Raw genomic sequence first — 15,014 nt, 5'->3', positions numbered from 1 at the left:
ATCTTGTTCCCGTGTTTAGGCTTTTGTACCTTAAAAGATTTTTGGAACCTTATATGGGCACATTGCCTCCCTCCAAAGTGTGTGTATGTAGGTGATGCTGGCAGGCAGGGAAAAAAATGCCTTATATCCTCAGGGCCTGGCACGTGGAAGCTGTTTGTTGATTAGTTGATTGATAATATGATTCCTTGGAGAATGCAATAAAGGGAAAGGAGAAATTTGGATGAAATGTTTTAAGAAAATGGGAGGATGAATATAAACTTCACTTTTCATTGGAGAGCTCTGGAAAAGCTTCCTGGAGGATAAGTATCTTCATATTCCCACATAGGCACATAAACATATAAAGGAGTCATATATTTTGACATGTGGCCAAATGCAAGCATGTCCTTTTTAAAAGGGTTTCTTAAACTTTTTTCATTCATGACTCCTTTTTACCCAAGAAATTTTGACATCTCCCTGGATATATAGACATATAAAATAGGTATACAACTAGATCATTTACTGATAATAAATCCTAATCCCACAGCCCCTACATTCAGTTATTCAACCCCATATGGGGTTGCAACTCACAGTTTAAGAACCTTTGCTCTACACAATGTACACATAGAGATGAGCATAGTTTCTTAGGGATATTGGTACCCTTTGCTGGAGCCAATGGGAACTGGACAGGAGAGCTAGTTGTTAAATTTTCAGTATGAACTTTTTATATCTCAGAAATCAGCAAACTCTACAAATCAGGGCTTAATTTATTGCTTTATTGTCCAGTCTCAATAAACGATGGAAAAATTGCTAATAATACAGGTAAATTTGAAAGCAGGTAATTTGTATCTTCCCCCAACCCAGAGTTGATAGTTAAATATTTACCAGCACAACCCCAATTAGCAAACACTATCACACAAAAGCATATGCTCATATACATAATCTCATGTGTCTAATTTCTGCCATCTGAATAGTGACACAATCTTTTAAACAAAGCCAACATTGACAAACAGTGCAAACAATTCAGGTGAGGGAATCTGGGAGGAGCAGTCAACCAGGCAGAGTCCAGACTGGGGGTGTGGGGACAAGGGGGAATGAGAGAATAAACGCCCAACAGAGGTGTGAGTACTCAGAAAAAGTCACGTATCAATGGTCATGTCAACAGCCACTGGAAACACACATACACACACACACACACACACACACACACATGCAAGCAGTCCTTATCCCCATCTATGATTTCTCCCTGAAGACCTTTCATCCAAGCTGAGCAAAGGGCACCTGAGCAAAAAGAGCAACCCAGTCAAAGTCATGAGCTGTTTATGAGAAGTTTCTGCCAGCCTTATTCCTTAGATTGTCACTATCCCATGTCACTTGGGCTGTGGCTGAAATGTCCTCCAGTCTTCTGGAATAACTCAAAACACAAATAAATCACTACTACCCTTCCTACACACACTCTCAGCTTTTTCTAGGTTATGGCACTTGGGCAACTTGACTAGCAGAGAAAATTTTGAACTTCTGCCTGAGTGTTGTGACAGGGAAGGGTTGTTCTCCTCCTCACATCCCTTTTCCTCCACTAAAGGAATAGCCAGCAACCCCATGGCAGATGCCATGGCTTTTTCTGCCAGCACTGGGAATTTTCTCTGTTCTCCATGGAGGAACAACTGCCATCTATCTGTTCTGAAGTTGAAGTTTTGGGGGTGTTCCTGTCAATTAAACAGACTTGAAATTAAATTATGTCATTCATGTCAGCTTCATTGTCTTCCCGGTGTCTTGCCGACGAACCCTTATATCCTGTGTACCCAAACTCCCTTCTTGCCTGTGATTTTAGATGTTCTTCCCAGATCCTGACACAGAATGTTAGATTGACTTTTGGTTCAGCTTAGTAAAGGGATTAAAATAAGACAAATCCCACTATTTATCCTGTTCTGAATCAGGTTACATTGGGATGGGCAAGAAGGAGCAGCAATATGGCACAGAATATAGAGCTAGTCTTTGAGTGAGAAGCACCTAGGTTTGAGTCTCACCTCTGACACATACTGACTAAGTGATCCTGTCATTATGTTCTACTCTTCATGACCTCATTTAGAATTCTCTTGGCAAGGATCCTGGAGTGATTTGTCATTTCTTTCTCCAGATCGTTCTACAGATGAGGAAACTGAGGCAAACACGGTAAAGTCACTTGCCCAGAGTCATACAGTTAGTAAATGTCTGAAGCTAGATTTGAACTCAGAAAGATGAGTCTCCAGGCCTGGCACTTTCTCTGCTGTAAGTACCTTCTCTGCCTTTCTTCTCCCCTTTCACAGCTCTGACTTAAATGACAGACCTGGGGCTGATTGGCTTTGGGAGATGAAATTTCTTCTTTGAAAATTCTCTCTATTCATGAAAACACAGGTTCTTTTTTTTTTTTTTTTTTTTTAAGAAAAGAATTAAAGGAAAAAGTTTAAAAGGGTCTGGGATTGGGAGGGAGGGACAGAAGCAAGAACTACCCATGGCTTCTTTGTTCTTGACCTGGAGTTCTTAGAAGTTGTAGGAGCTCCCTGTACAAAAAGCACTAGAGCATAGGTTTGATTTAAAAATAGGATTAGAAGGGATCTCTCCCCTTTCTGAACTTGAATAAACTTTGTTTGTACCACTCTTATGCACTTACCTCAGTCTAGTTTGTTAGCCTTGTTATCAGTGCACAGCTAGATTGTAAACTCCTTAGGAGCAGGGAGCAAGGATTGAAGTTTATTCATCTTTGAGTCCCCCCAGGGAGTGGCAGCCTGGGCCACTATGGGGGGGGGGGGGAGGGAGAGAGAGAGAGAGAGAGAGAGAGGGAAGGGCAGGGGAAAGGGGAGAAAGAATGAAGGAAGAGGAGGGAAAGAGGGAAGAGGAGGAGGAGGAAAAGGGGAAACAGAGACTTTGAAAGAGAGAGAGGGAGGGAGGGAGAGAGGGAGAAAGAGAGAGAGGGAAGGAGTGAAAGACAGAGACACAAAGAGGGAGGGAGGGAGGGAGAAGAAGAAAGGAGGCAGAAACAGAGAGAATGAAAGAAAAAGGCAGACAGACAGACACACAGAGGGACAGAGAAACAGGAGAAGTGGAGGGAGAAGGAGGAAGAGGAAAACAGAGATAGACAGAGAAGAGAAAGAGAGAAAGAGAGAGAGAGAGAGAGAGAGAGAGAGAGAGAGAGAGAGAGAGAGAGAGAGAGAGAGAGAGAGAGAGAGAAATTTCTTCTCTGACAGTTTTATCTTCAGGTGATAACAATGGTTAGAGTAGTAGCCTGGAGTCAGGAAGACCTGAGTTCAAATGTGGCCACACTAGCTATGTGAACCTGGGCAAGTCACCTAGCTTTATTTGCCTGTAAAATAACCTGGAGCAGAAAATGGCGAACCATTCTAATATCTTTACCCAGAAAACCCCAAATAGGTCCAGAGTCCTGGACACGACCAAAATGACCGAACAAGAAGATTTTAGCTTCACACATAAATACCCCAACTGGAGCGAGGAGAGTGGGGGTGTAGTCATAAATTCTCAAATGCTCTGGGAAGGCTCCTCATGTCTGGTGAGGAGAGGTTCCCCTCATCCATCTACAATTTCAAGATCTTAATCATTTTTTAGATCTAGTTTTGCTCAGAGATAACCTCCTGCTGGTTTTGCTTTCTGCTGCCCAGCCCTCCAGACTGACTGATCAATGAATTTCTCTTGATTGGGATACTATCTTTGAACTTATTCCTCAAGGTCTGTCCCAAATTATCATGGAATATTTTGCTGCAGCATGTAGGTTTTTTTCTTTTTCTCTAATAAATCAACCTCTTCTCTGTCTTCTTCAGTTTTTTTTCTTTTTAATCCTTTCATATAGCTCTAAAATCTGAACCATCCCAGGCAAAGAGATTGGATGATCCTTTGTACTTGAGCTTGTTGAGATTCCTGAGTCTAGAGAAGGGGTTGGTTGGGTTAGTGGGCTCAGAGGTCTCTTGCCAATTTTGGGAACCTCTTATTTTGTTTATTTAGCCAGTATTATATCGTAGCAGTGAGACCAGGTATGCCAGCCCCCCAGCTCTCTCCTATACCAGGTATGGAATCCCCTGGATGAGGAGAACTCATTGAGTTAATATGTAAACCCACTGAGTACTTGTGGATGTGGCCTTTTGTCCTGGGCCTCAAAGACAAAGTTCTAGTTGACTACATAGAACTAGTGAAGCTGTGGTTAGTTGACATCTGAGCTACATCCTTATATTTGGTCTTTAGAAAAGGGCCACATTGAGAGGGGCCACAAGAGATCGGGCAGAAATGACATAGACCCCAATGTGGCCCCATCCAAAGAAGCAATGAAGAAGGCTGAGTTCAGAGCTCAGTCTCAGAGATACAGGAACATACTAACCAGCAGCAGGGTAACAAATCTAAACCAAGGACCTGATTCAAGCCAGGAGCTGGTAGTGCTGGAAGAGAGGAGCAAGGAGGTATAGAGACATAAGGTGGCCTTGCCCTGCATGAGTACTGTGAGTCATGTGGGTTTTGTAGGTCAGGGAAGGAAGGGGTCAATTCTCTGGTGACTTCAGTTCCCTGGTGACTGCAATTTCTTTGCAAATAATCTGCAGGATGTTACTCCAACATATAGGTCCCTAGGAAAGATGGGATCACTATAGGAGTAGACTACTTTACACCTCAGTATCCTTGAGTTCTTTTCCTGTATGTGTTGGAAGGCTGTGGAGGGAACCACTACAATTTTTGAAGATTGTATAAGTTTCTGGAATGCAAATCTCTACCAGAGCGGGAAGGATGTTTGGCTCTCTAGAAACTCTGAGGTTTTTGTTTGTTTGTTTGTTTTTTCTCCTAGGAAAAAGGTGCCAAGAAGGCAGAGGAAATTATAATGAAAGGCAATCTAGAGTAGCATTACAAATCTGGAGAACAACATAGGTTTTCAGAGAAGGCAGAAGCATTTGGATAGAAAGGTTAGTTTGGTTTAACTATATATGAACTCAAGTACAAGTCTTTTGAATTTTCTTTTCAGGTGCAACAAAACCTATCCTATATTCTCCATATTTATCTGAATACTTATTTAGGAACAAAGGACCCTTTCTCTTTTTTCTTGGAGAAATAGAAACCAAATGAGATGTTCCTAGAGAAAATGGTAGGTAGCGCATGAACCATTGAATTATTATTTTTAAGACCATGAAAAGTGAATCTAGTCCACGTTTGTTCAAACATTGGTTTTGAACTACAGTTCCTATATAAGTAGTATACTATATAAAATTCAAAGGTGAATTTGCATGGTCTTTTCCCTACAAAAGCTACAAAACAATAATAGTGATGGGGACAAACAGGACTAGCAGTGTGATCTTGGATCAGTCATTTAACTTCTACTTAGTTTTTTCACCTGTAAAATGGAGATCATAAAAGTATCTACTTCCTACAATTGTTGTGAGGATAAAATGAAATAATATTTGTAAGCACTTAGCACAATGTCTGACACCTAATGGGTATTATATAAATGCTATTCCCTTCCTGTGTATATATGCATGAATGTGTATATGTGCACACATTTATGTATATATGTATGTATTGAGTTTCTATATAGGACACACAGTTCTCTGATCTCTCTCCTATAATCCACGCTCTCCCTTTTGATCATCTCTCATCTTATATCCATAGATAATTTAAATTTAGCATAAAAAAAAAAAAAAACACTTCATTAACTGCCCCTTTAAACTGTCCCTTACACCAAGCTTCCCAATTTTTGTTGAGATATGCTATGGTCCTTTTTCTACTCTCCAATCTACCTTCCACACAGTTGTCAAAATTTAGTATGTCCCTCCATCACTACTCTGCTCAAGATCCTTTAATAACTCCCTATGTCTTCTAGAATATGATACAAGCTCTTCAGCTTGACATTTTAAGCCCTTCCCAATATGGCCCCAACCTGCCTTTTCAGCTATTTCATATTATTCTACTTCATTCCACATCTATAGTCAAACACTTGCTATGCCTCCTACATGTTAGTTCTTTGCTCTTGTTTCAGATAGATTGCTCTGACTCTTGAAATGCACACTCCTTCCCAAAGTCCATCTTTTAGAATTCCTAACTTCCTTCAAGAGTCAGCTCAGTTGCCACCTCCTGTAGTCCCTAATTGCTAGCACTCTTTTCCAACTCATATGTATGTGATTATCATATATATGTAATATATAAATATTTAATTAATAATAAAAATAGTAATCCTATAATATAATATATATATTTGAGTCCAGTAGGTGGTGGAGTGGACCTGAAGTTAACAGGACTTGAGTTCAAATATTACCACAAACACTGTGTAATACTGGGCTTTTTTCCTCTATCTGCCTGAGTTTCCTCATCTACTGAATGGTGATCTACTCTCAGGGTTATTGGGAGGATAAAAGGAGATAATATAATAGGAAATAAAGCACTTATAGTGTTACATAAGTAAATTTATCATTATTGTTTTTTATCTGTTAATCTTTTGCATTTTACTACCACAAGGATTCTTAACCCTGAGGTCTGTGGATTTATTTTTAATATTTTGATACTCATATTTCAACATAATTGGTTTCTTTTGTAATCCTATGTATTTTATTTTATGCATTTAAAAGGATAATTCTGAGAAGCGGTCCAAAGGTGTCAAAGGCATCCATGATGCAAAACAGATTAAGCATCCCTGTGCTCTGAGCTAAACTTGACCTAGATCAATTCCCCAGAAGCTTAGCTTCTATATTGAAACAAACTGAGACACTCACAGGATATTTGACAGTTAAGGAAATAATTGACTTGGCCCTAGCAGGAGTAGGATAGTCAACAAGAAAGACACCTGAAATTGATTCAGGTGAGCAAAACTCCATTGTCCTGTTACCCATTGTAATTGACTAATCACTTCTAGAACTACTTGTGGCTACTTTGTACTCAGGTGATGAGGAAAGGCTATCAATAGTCTTTCAGCTTAGTCCCCTGAGTCAACCAAATAAATCTTTTAAGAAAAACCTAGCCTAACCTGCATGGAGGTGGAAGTCAAGCTTTGCTCCTACTCCTCGGTTAAGGTCTGTAAGAACTTTTAGTGGATCTTCCCTTACTTAAATGACTTTAGAGCTGTTCCTAGGGCAGCAGTGGATAAAGTGTTGGGCCAGGAATTCAAAAAAACTCTTCATTAGGTCAAGGAACATGACTGAAAACAACTGAATAACAACAAGAGCTATTACTGGTCACCCCTGACATCAATATCCAAGAAGCCTGATACAACAATACTAAAGGGAGAAGGGGGGTGGGGGAGAGAAGGAAACAGAAATATAGCAGAAATAAATCTTATCAATTCCCTGAAGAAGTGAGAGAATCTAGAAAGGTCCCAGGGAGTACCAAGTCCACATTTAAACGATCAGGTTCATGTGGTGGGTGTTTCCAAATTTTTGCAGTTCACACTAATGTAAAAAGGTTACCAATAGAAGCAACATCAAAAATATCAGAGCTACAGTACAAATGAAAATACTTCCTGCGGAGTGACCAATTCCAATCACAGGCCAAGGAGAATTACTCTGTACCGAAACCCACTGGGTATTCTCTGACCCATCGGCCAGCCCTTCCCCTCTGTAGGACCCCCAGTTAGTCTAAAAAACCCCATATGTCATCATAAAGAATCGGACTAAACAACAACAACAAAGATTCATTAGTAGGGCAATTGGTAAGAACAAGGGGTCATAAGAGTACAGTTGCAGGGCAGAATGTAGGGAGAGGATTTGGAATGTTCCATTGTAGGGTAGATGGTAAGGTCCAGTGGTTTACTAACTGACTAGAGTCTATCCTCATGGTATATGAGTGGTTTACTAATTGATTAGATTCTGTACTCATGGCATGGGTGGTTTACTAACTTACTAGATTCTGTGCTGGGAAGAAGGATGTTTTGAGCTCCCTCCTACAAGGGTGGCAATGAGGGGGTGGGGCTTTTAGTGTCCAGACAAGAGGGGGGAAATCTGGGAAAGAGCTAAGTGGGGGAGGAGGGAAGAAATCACTTCCTGTTGAGAGTGCCAAAGAAGCTAAATGAAGCTTGTGGCATTTGACTCAAAGTTTTGGGAATGGGTAGGAACTGAACACTCAGAAATGGGGAGAAACTATTCCAGGCATACATACTCTCAGGAGAAAAGGTGATGAGTTCAAAGAATGGAGAATAATCCAATTCACCTGGGACATAGGAAGGAATTGGAGTACAGGAAATAAGTCTAAAAAAAAAATACACAGATTGAAATGGAATTGTTGAGGCTAAGAAGTTTGAACAATATTCAATAGGCATTGGGGAGTCACTGGAAATTTTTTAACAGATTGATGAGCTATTTAAAACTTTGTATTAGGAAGATTACACTGAAATCAGTATGTGGAATAGTCTGGTTAAGGTTAAGGTTAAGGCAAGCTCAGGAGATCAAATTCAAAGTAATTTTAATTTATAAATTTGATTAATTAAGGTAGCCTCTAGTCCAGGTAAAAGGTAGTGATCTTAACTAGCATAGTAACAAAGGAAATCATTAGGAAGGAATAGACATGGAAGACATTTCTGAGATAAAACTGGCAACTAGGGAGGAGGGCATCAGAGGGAGAAGTCAAAGATGGCTCCCAGCCTAGGTGACTGGAAAAATAGAATTATCATTGACCAAAATAGAGAAGTTGGGAATCCTAGCTCCCATCTCTGAGAATGGAGAAGCTACAATATGTAACTACTTCTGAGAATCTGTAATTTTGTGGGCGTGGGTACTTCCTCTGCCTACACAGATCATAACCTCTCCATAACTTGGTCCCAAGAGTTACTGTGGCTGAAAAAGGCATCCCCCTCACCCCAACCTGGAAGTGTGCCATCTCCTCCTAGAAACCTCTCCTGATCTCCTTCACTGTTCTCCCCTCTCTTCCTAAATGTTCATATATCTCTGAGTCTGTATACTTATTGGGGCATAGGATATAATATAAATACCTTGAGGAAGTGTATATGTATGCATATTTATACATATAAATATAATGTGTGTGTATGTATGCTGCCTTCTGTGCTTCTTCCTTTCCTCCTTTGTAACATACATATGTGTTATACACACACACACACACACACATATTCCATAGGAGGCAACATCAATTCATCTGCTCTCTTCAAAACCCAGACCTCCTTTTCACCTCTACTGCAATGTTCTTTTTTTCACAAACACCTCCACCCATAGGCCTCTTTCTCCAGTTGATGAATTCCTCTTTAAACCTCCATCTGGAGAAGTACCCATGTTAGTTATTATATTCTTTTCAAACATTGACAAAGATATGACTTCCTAGACTACACCTCTGCCTTACTTCCCCAATTGGTACCCTCCCCCCATCTCTTCAAGTTGCCTTTATTCCTTCCTTCTTCCCTTTTTTCATGTATAGTTTTTCTTTTTTCAGAATATAGGCTTTGAAGACATTCTTTTTTTAATGCTCTATCTATACATCCACTCATCTATCCATCCATCTGTCTATCTGTCAGCCAAGTCCCAAAGCTCATTGGTTTGGGATTCTTTCCTCATTGTTTGAGATCAATGCCTAGGCTTTCATGAATTTGGTGGATATGTGTGGAATTGTTATGATAAAGAGGGAAGAGAGATCCAAATTCCTTTGTCTCTTTGGCTCTGTAAGTTGCTTGGGTGATTCTGGCATTCAGCTTTAAGAGAAAAGATGAGGGAGGTTACCCTTACTTTAGGTTGCTGAAGAATGAATAAAACTCTAGGAAGAATCTGACATAAGAGGAGCTAGCAGTGTCCATTATGTCCTTAATCCCCAACTTGCCACATTAGAGATTTGTGGGAATTTCCCCTAGGACAAGATCTGGAATTCTTATTTCTTGGTTGAACTGAGTTATCTTGTTCCTAAGGAGAGGGCTCCTTTGCTCTGTATTGTCTGGGATATATTCTCCTATGTATAGTTTCTCTGATTTATGTTTTGTTATCAATGAATAAGTGGATTTCTTTGCTATTTATGTGTGTTTACTGTAGCCTGAGCTGGGAAGGGAGTTCTTGGAATCCTCCTTTTCTTATTAATGAATAACAATCAGGAATTTAGTTTGAACCTAAAAAATACTTCCTCTAAACTAATGATGTTTAAAAGAGTAGATATCATTCTAGCCTGGTACCCCTTCTATCTCCAAAGAGAATAGAGTGATCAAGCTTCTGGTCCCAGCTTCCTGTTTTCTTTCCTGAAAGGAAATAAAAGCTCTCTTGGAGAAGGGTGGAGGGAGAAGAAGCTAGAGTTGTCTATACTGGCTCTTCTCGAGCCACACAAAAACATCCCCATGTTACTTATGGGGAATACATTTCAATGAGGACTATGTCTATCAGAATACAATTTCTGGTCACTTTTTGTTTTTTGCAAAAAAAAAAAAAAGGGGGGGATTTCTCTAGTTTTTATGAAAGTTGGACAATTTTCTTTGTTTTCTCAGTATTTTATTTCCCAAAATCACTCTACTGTTTTCCAAACAGGGCTACATGAGAAAACCTTTTTAGTCTAAATCACCTCAGTTATCTGAAGTTGATAAGGACAAACAACTCAACAGAAACAACCACTCCTAAGGTTCATTTCTTGGAGCTAGAGTAAAAAAGGGAAGAGGGAAAGGAAGCCTTTATCTCTCTTATTTTCCCTCACATATTCATGTGGTGGCTTCCATTTTAGGCAACTTGGACAATCCAGGGCATCTTGCATTCATGACATGGTATATTTAGTATACTTTGGTGCCTTTGTTTAGAAATTTGGTAATCAAGATGCATCTATATCTTTCCATATTTTTTATGCACCATCATTATGAGTGATGTGTAAGGGCTACTGGATTCTGTAATGGCATCGATCAGCACTTCTTTGAGAGAGTTTCTGAGTCATAGTCAAAGGAATCCTTCTCGATATTTCTCTGAATGGTCAGGAATCATTGAGCTGGATTCTATGGGTTGCACCTCCAGTACATCCCACATCCTACTCATACAATGAGAACATACTTGTCCTCTTGCTGATTTATAACTTCAACCTTCAAATATGGTAGTACTGGGGAGTTCCCACAGTCAGAACAGTCGGGGCTCTCAAGGTCTCTGTATCCTCTTGTCTCTATCCTGTTGTAAGGCTGCACACTTGGCTTAGATAGTCAACTTTGCAGCTATTAGTTCTCTGCTTCTTGTTTGCAGTATCCTGCTAGAATTTTGAAAAGACTGTAATTGTTCCAATCAATGCTGATGCTCCAGCATTGGAGGACTTGGACATATCAGAACCACAATGTTCATATTTCTGTCGACATCAATAACTTCTTTGGGAAATCTCAAGCTCATTTGACTATAAAGGCACAAGCAAACAATCAAAGGAGGCTACATCCACTCATATGACAGGGGATACCTCCATGTTTGGCAACTTAGACATATTCCAAAGGCCCCTCAAAGTGCCTCCATCTTAGGTAACTAGACATACCCATATAAACTTGTTATAGTATTAATTTATTTTTCTATCTATCATCTATGTACCTTTCTATCTACTCATCTATCTACCTAAATAGCTTCCTTTGTGGGAAAATGTCATTGTTAACACAATTTTAAGAAGAAAGAATATCCTCATTGATATAACAAGATGGCTCGTGGAAAAACAAAGCAGACAAGATCAGAATATAGGAATTGCAGTTGAATATACCCCTTTCTACCATGAGGGGGTAGGAGCAGGATATTAGGAAGTCACAATGAATAAAAAAAAAAAAATAGCCACTAAAGGATTTTTAAAACATTACCTAGCTTAAATTTCATAACATTTACCAAGTTTGATCATGATAGATGATAGATAACTAGATATAGATAGATAGGGGGGAGAGAGAGAGAGAGAAAGATAGAAAGAAAGAAAGAAAGAAAGAAAGAGAAAAAGAAAGAGAGAGAGAGAAAAAGAAAGAAAGAAAGAAAGAAAGAAAGAAAGAAAGAAAGAAAGAAAGAAAGAAAGAAAGAAAGAAAGAAAGAAAGAAAGAAAAGAAAGAAAGAAAGAAAGAAAGATGAGAGAGGGAGGGAGGGAGGGAAAAGGGAAAGAATAATAAGAGTATTTATTAAGCACTTGTTATGTGCCAGGCATTATGGCAAGTGCTGAGAATACAAATATAAGCAAAAAGAAAGATAGTCTAATAAGGAAAGACAACACATAAAAGAGGTAGATTATATCTAGCACTTCAAATGATTTATTTCTGAATCAATATTTTCACAGATAATGGAGTTTGACTAGTCAGAAACATAAAACACTCAAATACTCCAGTGGATCTGTGATCTCATTGAGGTGGTCCGTCCATTTACAGTGACTGCCATCAACTAGGCTTGCTCATCCTATGTGACTCTTGTCCCTGTCCCTAAATCCACCATGATTATAAGTTTAAAGCAAGGAATCCATTCCACATACTTGGAGGAGCTTTCTTCCTCTTGATATCTCAAGGATACCAGTGGGACACAAGAGCTACCACATTTATTATCCTTCGTTCTGGCTTTGTGATTAGCCAATTTTTATTTAATCATATATTTCTCCGATACCGTACTTTGCCCTGGTTCTTCTTTATATTTCCTTATTGGTTATGGGTTGTAAACAGTTCACACCTACCTGTGCCTTTCTACTGGCCTCTGAGTGATCCTCACTGTTTAAATTCCACAGATTCTAGTGTTCTATGTTCCCAGTCATAAATCCACACAGGTAGAAAGAATATTAGTATGAAAAAAAAGTAAACCTTGGTTTCAGAGAAAAATATGTAATTCTTAAAAGAGTTTTCCAGTTTTCCCAAGTCATTTCAATCTGTTTTCCTCCTCCTGTTTAATGCTGTCCCCAACACACTGTCCATTTGCACTCTTTGCCAGAGTTATACTGATGGATGAGCACTTCGGGTTGTCCATCTGATTTCATGTCATAATCTGGACAATAGGTATTCTTCACCTACTCATTCTTTGTATGTACAGTTAATGATAATGTTCATCAGATTCCTCAGTGTTGACAGATTTTCACACACGCATCACAAGGGTTTTGAGGCACTTTGTGATTATATTTTGTCTATGTATCAAGGGTGTCGTTAAGGATATGATTAGAGAGCAGGCAGCCATTTACAATTTTGCCATAATGTGATTGATTGAAACAGGTAGAGCAGACAAAATCCCACAGTGCTTATTATTTATTGACAATTTTTGGAAAAAATTCTTTGATTCAGTAGAGCTTTTTTCTGACAATAGGCTCCCCATGCAGTCATCAGAATTACTTAAGATTGTTTGAAAGACATATAAAGATGTGAAAAACTTCCTCAATCAACTGGGATAAAATTGATAAGTAAGTCTCTATTGGACTGGCTGGCTCAGCCTCACCCCAGTGGATTTTAGAAAGTGAGAGTCAGTCCTGTGTTATCAGTCACCGAGAGGGAATTATCTCTGGTAGTCTAGAAGAGCCAGATGTGGAAGAACTCAGATTCTTGGAAACTTTTTTTCTCCCTTCTATAGATTGAAGCAAGGAGGAAGGAGAAGTTTTTCTTCTTCCCACCCCCACCCCCACCATTCATCCTGCCAACAATAACATTTTATAGTAGAACAACAAGTCTCTTAGAAGGAGATTTTATGCCCAGTGGAGAATATGCTTAGTAGTGTACTTAAACAAAAAGTAAAGGTGAAATGGAAAACTTATAAGGGAAGGGCAAAAATGGAATCTTGAAGAGGAGGATAATACACTGGCTCTAGTCCATGAAAGAAGAGAGAAAAATTTAATGTATTAAAAAAAAAAGAAAAAAGAAAAAGAAGAAGAAGAGAAAACCGTACTAATAATAATAATTATAGCAAACATTTACAGAACCATCTAAGGTTTGCAAATGCTATATATATATATTACCCCTCTGGGGTCACTTCCTCATTTCCTAGCGGTAAGTCCCTGAAAAGTACCTAACTACTACTTCCTTCAAGTTGTAGGAGTAACTCTGAGAGATTGGGCTTCTTATTACTAAAGCTCTTGAACCCCCACAAATGTGTTTTCCATTAATAAAGAACCAATAGACATCAGTTTGCTTTTAAAAATGGGATTTACAAAGATAGAGCATCAAGAATAGGAGTAACATTTTCCCCAGACAGGGCCATATTTTCCTTATGAAAAGATAAGGTTTCTACAAAAAATAGGCTCAAATTTAAAAGTAATGTTAGTGAAACAGTATAGATAACTGATATGGCAAATAGTTATCTCCCAAATTTTAGCCCTGAAAGTCCTTTTCTCCCTTTCTAGAATATTCATGAAGTCCATCACAGGATATAATAGCAGTGAGGAGTTATTCCATTGCTCTTCTGGGTTTTCCTCATAGGGCATGGTATCTCTACCGGTCATATAATTTTTGCTCCTTCTAGAAAATATGTACTATTATTATCACCATTTTATACATGAGGAAACTGAGGCAAATTAAATGACTTGCTGAGGCTGTACAGCTAATGTCTGAGACAGATTTTAAATCTGGTCTTCCTGGCTTCAGGATCAATATTCTATCTATTTTGATATCTAGTATTTTATCTTTCACCAAACTATTGCCATAAACACATATTCCCATGCTACTGCTGCTGCTTCTGCTTCTTCTGCTGCTGCTTCTTCTTTTTCTTCTTCTTCTTCTTCTTCTTCTTCTTCTTCTTCTTCTTCTTCTTCTTTTTGCTGAGGCAATTGGGGTTAAGTGACTTGCCCAGGGTGACACAGCTAGGGTGTGTTGAGTATCTGAGAACAAATTTGAGCTCAGATCCTCCTGATGTCAGGGTTGGTATTCCCATGCTTCCTGAAAATAAAAAACTCACATAATGTGTCAACATAATAAATTATGATTTACATTTACCAAAATGTTTATTGCCTTATCCTAATTAGTGCACAGAATTGAACACTGTAGCACTTTTTCCGATCAAATGCAAAGATGATCTTCCAGCTTGTATTCCTCCCCAAAAAGGAATTTAACCACCAGTCCCCCCTTATACAATTAGATAGCGAACCAGTTTTCCAGACCAACTTATCCTCTAAGGGACTGGTGAACTGCTTTCAAACCTTAGGCAATAACAGATGTTGAC

Source organism: Antechinus flavipes, chromosome 4 (assembly GCF_016432865.1).
Source record: "Antechinus flavipes isolate AdamAnt ecotype Samford, QLD, Australia chromosome 4, AdamAnt_v2, whole genome shotgun sequence".
Classification (NCBI taxonomy): domain Eukaryota; kingdom Metazoa; phylum Chordata; class Mammalia; order Dasyuromorphia; family Dasyuridae; genus Antechinus; species Antechinus flavipes.
The sequence above is the reverse complement of the archived record's forward strand: the minus strand, read 5'-3'. Positions refer to the sequence as shown.